We start from the raw sequence: 6,089 nt of genomic DNA on the forward strand, positions 1-6,089 counted from the left end.
TCTTGGTGGGCGTACATAAGCAACAGTTTCTCTAGGGTATTATGTCCCTGATGAAAGGAGAGGTGGGTGGAGGATACGTGTCTAACTGTAGAAGATAATGACAAATTATTTTTCTTTTTTTTCTTTTCTTTTTGTTTTTCTTGAGACAGAGTCTCACACTGTTGCCCGGGCTGGAGTGCAGTGGCACAATCTTGGCTCACTGCAACCTCCACCTCCCGGGTCCAAGTGATTCTCCTGCCTCAACCTTCTGAGTAGCTGAGATTACAGGCGCCTGCCACCATGCCCAGCTAATTTTTTGTATTTTTAGTAGAGACAGGACTTCAGCATATTGGCCAGGCTGGTCTTGAACTCCTGACCTCAAGTGATCCGCCCGCCTCGGCCTCCCAAAGTGCTGGGATTACAGGTGTGAGCCACTGTGCCCGGCCTAACAAATTGTTTTTCATAGTGGCTAAACCAATTTACATTCCCACAGTCATGTATAATACATTATTGACATTTGGTTTAGTCAGACTTTGTCATTTCTGTCCATCTACTGTATATAAATAGTGCTCTCATTTGTATAATTCATAGTGTGGCTTGAGATCTTTTCATAGTGACCTTATCCTAAACTTTAAGGTGATACCAGGACTTTATTTTATTTTTATTTTTTTAAGTATATATATAGACAAGGCCTACAAACTTACTTCTTCCTGAATCCACTCACAGTGTAGCTACGGCAGCCAGTGGTCTTGGCATGCTGGCCTCAGACACAAAGGTCCCAGAAGTGGCACAGCCTTCTATGGGCCTGAATCTTCTTCAGTTGCTCCAGGTCTTCACAGAGCTTGTTGTCCAGACCAGGACCTAGCTATAGTTTCCATCCTTTACATCCTTCTTTCTGTTCAGGAACTAGTCTGGGTTCTTGTACCGGCGTGGATTCTGCATCATCGTGATCCTCAGGGAGTTCCACCTCATCCTCAGTGAATTCTCCTGCCCTCTTGGGGAAGTTGATGTCTGCTTTTTCAACTCCACACGAGCATAACTTCAGCCCACACCCTTAATGGCAGTGATGGCAAGGGCTATTTTCTGCTACACATTGATGTTGGTGTTGAGTACTCACAAAACATGGCTGGAACTTCTCAGTGATCACTCAAGACATGGTGGCAGCATGAGTGGCAGTGCGCAGGCCTCCTGTGGAAGAGCCATGTCAGCACTTTGAATGACCAGGCATCAAGATTAAGTCGGCACAGCTCCGACTTATAACCTGTCCTATCCGCAGGCTCAAAGGCAAAGGCTGAGGAAAAAATATTTTTAAATAAAGGATACATCACATCCTTTTTTTTTTTTGGTTGCTTTTCATACTTGACAGATCTAGTTTTTTGGATCAATATTCCCTTCCAGAAGCATGTGGGTTTTGAACCCAGCCCCAGTTCATGACTTATATGTGAAACACCTTGTGGGGAAGTCTGTCAGAATCAACATAAGAATGTGTCCTTGTCCGGGTGGAGTAGCTCGTGCCTGTAATCCCAGCACTTTGGGAGGCCAAGACAGGCGGATCACCTGAGGTCAGGAATTCAAGACCAGGCTGGCCAACATGCTGAAACCACATCTCTACTAAAAACACAAAAAATTAGCCGGGTGTGGTGGAGGTCACCTGTAGTGCCAGCTACTCGGGAGGCTGAGGCAGGAGAAAGGCGTGAACCCAGGAGGCAGAGCTTGCAGTGAGCGGAGATGGCACCACTGCACTCCAGCCTGGGTGACAGAGCAAGCCTCCGTCTCAAAGAAAAAAAAAATACCTGAGACTGGGCAATTTACAAAACAAAAGAGGTTTAATGTACTTATAGTTCCACATGGCTGCAGAGGCCTCATAATCATGGTGGAAGGCAAGGAGGAGCAAGTTACATCTTACGTGGATGGTAGCAGGCAAAGAGAGAGCTTGTGCAGCGAAACTCCCCATTTTTAAAACCATCAGATTTTGTGAGACTCATTCACTATCATGAGAACAGTGCAGGAAAGACCTGCCCCCATAATTCAATCACCTCCCACCAGGTTCTTCCCAAGACACAAGGGAATTGTGGGAGCTACAATTCAAGATGAGATTTGAGTGGGGACACAGCCAAACCGTATCAAGCGTGTTATTTGAGGGTTCTGATTTCCTGTACCCAATCACAGAGGACCCTGGGATCAGCAAAGATCAGAGTGGTTTCTCCTGGATCACAAGGCCAAATAATCTTTCTTCGTGAGATACTGACCACACCTTTTGGGAGCAAATGCACCCGAAAGTACATTGCTTGATTCCACGTGGACAGCTTGATTGGTGGTGGGGAGCTCATGAGCCTGACTCAGTAAGCAGGCTTAGTTGTTGGAGAGGGAAGATTTTGACTAAGATTGCTTTCTTCTGTTAGTCTGCCCCAGGAGCAGTCCCCAGGAACTTAACAGCTTGGTCCTATAGAGAAGGGGGGTGTACATTAAACCTCTGTGAGGAGTGGAGGCACAAGCAGTCCTTCTTTGTTTGTGGCCAATCTGTGGCCAATATTTCTTTGTCTCCCAGCACCCTCTCCCTTGGTGAAGCAACACTCCCTGACTTCCCCGCCTTCTCCTAGTCATGTTTTTGGGGTGCAACACATGACTCAGCCTTGGGCAGTGAGCATAGTTCATTCCCTGGCTTAGGAGTGGGCTCCTCGCCTGAGTTGGTCTGATGAGAAGAAACCCAAGACTCCTCTGCAGAACTCCCAGAAGAGAGGCTTTCCTTGTACTGCCTTGGAGGCCGTTAGGTTATGATGGTTTGCCCCTGCCTAGAGCCTAAGAATGCTGGCAACAGAGGGAAGGGCAGAGCAAAGAGTTAGAACCCAAAAGACATCACTCAAGCTCTGAGCCCAGCCACATCTGAACGTAAAGCTCCTCTTGGGATTTTTTTTTAACACTATACTTTTTTATTTTTATTTTTAATTATCTATATTAGTTGTACATATTTTGGGGTATATAAGATATTTTGATACATGTATACAATGTGTAAGGATCAAATCAGGGTAACTGGATATCCATCACATCAAACATTTTTCTTTTCTTTGTGTTGGGAACATTAAAATTCTTCTCTTCTAGCTATTTTGAAACACACAATAAATTATTAACTATAGGCCAGGCATGGTGGCTCATGCCTGTAATCCCAGCCCTTTGGGAGGCCAAGGAGGGCAGATCACCTGAGGTCAGGAGTTCGAGACCAGCCTGGCCAATGGTGAAACCCCATTTCTACTAAAAATACAAAAATTAGTAGTCCCAGCTATTTGGGAGGCTGAGGTGGGAGAATCACTTGAACCCAGGAGGCGGAGGTTGCAGTGAGCCGAGATCACGCCACTGCACTCCAGCCTGGGTGACAGAGCAAGACTCCGTCTCAAAAAAAAAAAAAATTAACTATAACTTCCCATTACACTATATAATACTAGACCTTATTCCTTCTATCTAACTGTATCTCTGTACCCATTAACCAACTTCTCTTGACCTTCCTCCCACTTCCTTTCCCAGCTTCTGGTAGCCACCATTCTACTTTCTATGTCCATGAGGTCCACTTTTTTAGTTCCCACATATGCATGAGAACATGTGATATTTGCCTTTCTGTGCCTGGCTTATTTTACTTAACATAATGATCTCCGGTTCCATCCATGTTGCTGTAAATGACAGGATTTCATTATTTTCCATGGCCAAATAGTATTCCACTGTGTATATATGCCATATTTGCTTTATCCATTCTCCCACTGATGGACAATTAGGTTGATTCCACATCTTTGATATTATGAATAGTGCTCCAATAAACATGGGAGTGCAGATGTCTCTTTGATATATTAATTTCCTTTCTTTCGAAGATATACCCAGCAGGGGGGATTGCTGGATCATACGGTAATTCTATTTTTAGCTTCTTAAGGAATCTCCATATTGTTTCCTGCAATAGATGTACTAATTTACATTCCCACCAACAGTGTGTGTTCCCCTTTCTCCATATTCTCAGCAGCATTTTTTTGACTTTTTGATAATAGCTATTCTAACTGGGGTCATATGATATCTCATCGTGATTTTGATTTACATTTTCCTGATGATTAGTGATGTTGAGCATTTCTCAAATACCCATTGGCCATTTGTATGTCGTCTTCTAAGAAATGTCTTCAATAACATAAATAGTATCTTCCTTTTGGTTACTTACTTATTTTTTGCCACGGTCAATTTGAGTGTGATTTTGCTGACACTTGATTCAGAAAATGTCCCCATAGGTAACCACTTAAAAGAGTATGAAACAAATTCAGGAAAAGAGAGGCCACCTTCCTTTTCTACCATAGCATTTAGGGGCTCCAGTGGCACAGAAGGTGGCAGAAGCCCCCTGCCAGGAATTGTGGGGTCTGCCACAGTGGCCTCTGCAGATGCATGTGAAGAGGCTAGCAGAAGTAGTGATATCTTGCAAGGGCAGTAGTGTCTGGAGGAGATCTCTGGCAGAGGAAGCTCTAGCAGGAGGAGGTGAGAACGTGGTCCATGTGATGCATACGCCAGTCTCCTCGCCCCAGGGCTGTGGCTGCCAGTGTGCTTGCTGCTGCAGTCATCATCACTTCATCTCCTCTTAGTGCCAGCAGCCTCAGCCTCCCCCTGGAGAGATCCTGCTTCTACATGGTTTCTATAATGCTTATGGGGACAACACAGGTGTCTAGAATTTTCCTGACTAGACCCACAGCTGCTGTGGCTCCTCTCACACTTCTGGGCTCAGGTGAAGGCCACATTGGAGGACATGGGATCTGGCCTCCCTATCAACTGCATAGAGTAGCCACATAACTCAACCAGAAGAGTAGGGGAATCAACACCCTGTGTAGTGAATCTTAACAATGACAGAAGGTGAAAGACCTGGCAGATATAGCCCTCTCCTTTTTCACCAAGAGGGACATTTCCAAGGCATGGGTTTCTACAGGGCCCGTCTAGACAACATTCTGCACAGCTGAGCAGCTGCTCTCTTTCCTTGGAAGCTGTGGGCTGCTAATCCAAGTGCCACCTTGCATTTGCTTTCCTTCCTTCCGTCTTGCCCCCGCCCTGGGATTTACGATAAGCTGTAGCATGTGAGGCTTGCCTCTGCTCAGTTTTTCTGGAAAACATGGGCTGAGGGAGTAACTGATAGTATTTGTCATGAACACATGTGAGCTGCTCCCTAAAGGGAGCATTGCAAGATTTAACAAATAAAAACACAAGGCCAGGCGCGGTGGCTCAGGCCTGTAATCCCAGCACTTTGGGAGGTTGAGGTGGGCAGATCACCTGACGTCAGGAGTTCAAGACCAGCTTGGCTAACGTGGTGAAACCCCATTTCTACTGAAAATATAAAAAAAATTAGCTGGGTATGGTGGCGCACACCTGTAGTCCCAGCTACTTGGGAGGGTGAGGAAAGGGAATCTCTTGAACCCGGGAGGCAGAGGTTTCAGTGAGTTGAGATCCACCACTGCACTCCAGCCTAGGCAACAGAGTGAGATTCCGTCTCAAAAAAAGAAACAAAGCAAAAAAACAAAACAACCCAGGACACTCAGTTAATGTTGAATTCCAGATGAATATCAAAAAAAGTTTAGTATACATATATCCCAAATATTGCACGGGATACAGTCATGCTAAGAGGAATTATTTGTTATTTACCTGAAATTCAAATTTAACTGTGTGTCCTGTATTTTATCTGGCAACCTTATCTGATGACTCCCAATGACTCCCAGAAATACCTGGGGAAAAAGGAGGACCTAGGTCTTTGAGGATGTCATTAAGGCACTACACTATCTCTGGACTATATTTCTCCAGACTTCTTAGAGTTTAAGAAAATGGAACCCCCCTTATTTAGGACTACAAATGTCAGGTTTTATTTCACTTGCAAAAAATCGATTAACCTGTCTAATTCATCTTTGTTTCTTTCTTTGGAACTTGGCACAGTGTTTAAGCCCAGAGTAAGTTCTACATAAATGACTATTAAATCATTTATATTTAGAGGAAATAAATTTCTTTCAATGCATAGACTAGGCATCATGTATTTATAGGAAAACAAGGGAGACTGGGCACAGTGGCCCATGCCTCTAATCCCAACACTTTCGGAGGCCAAGGTAGGAGAT

The 6,089-nt window shown here is 44.6% G+C and overlaps 1 pseudogene; it reads right to left on the bottom strand.

Moving 5' to 3' along the window:
* Window positions 1-679: 679 nt before the first annotated feature.
* LOC100602916 lies at window positions 680-1,135 on the bottom strand (annotated as a pseudogene).
* Between the last annotated feature and the right edge of the window lie 4,954 nt (window positions 1,136-6,089).

This window comes from Nomascus leucogenys, chromosome 12 (assembly GCF_006542625.1).
Source record: "Nomascus leucogenys isolate Asia chromosome 12, Asia_NLE_v1, whole genome shotgun sequence".
NCBI classification, from domain to species: Eukaryota; Metazoa; Chordata; class Mammalia; order Primates; family Hylobatidae; genus Nomascus; species Nomascus leucogenys.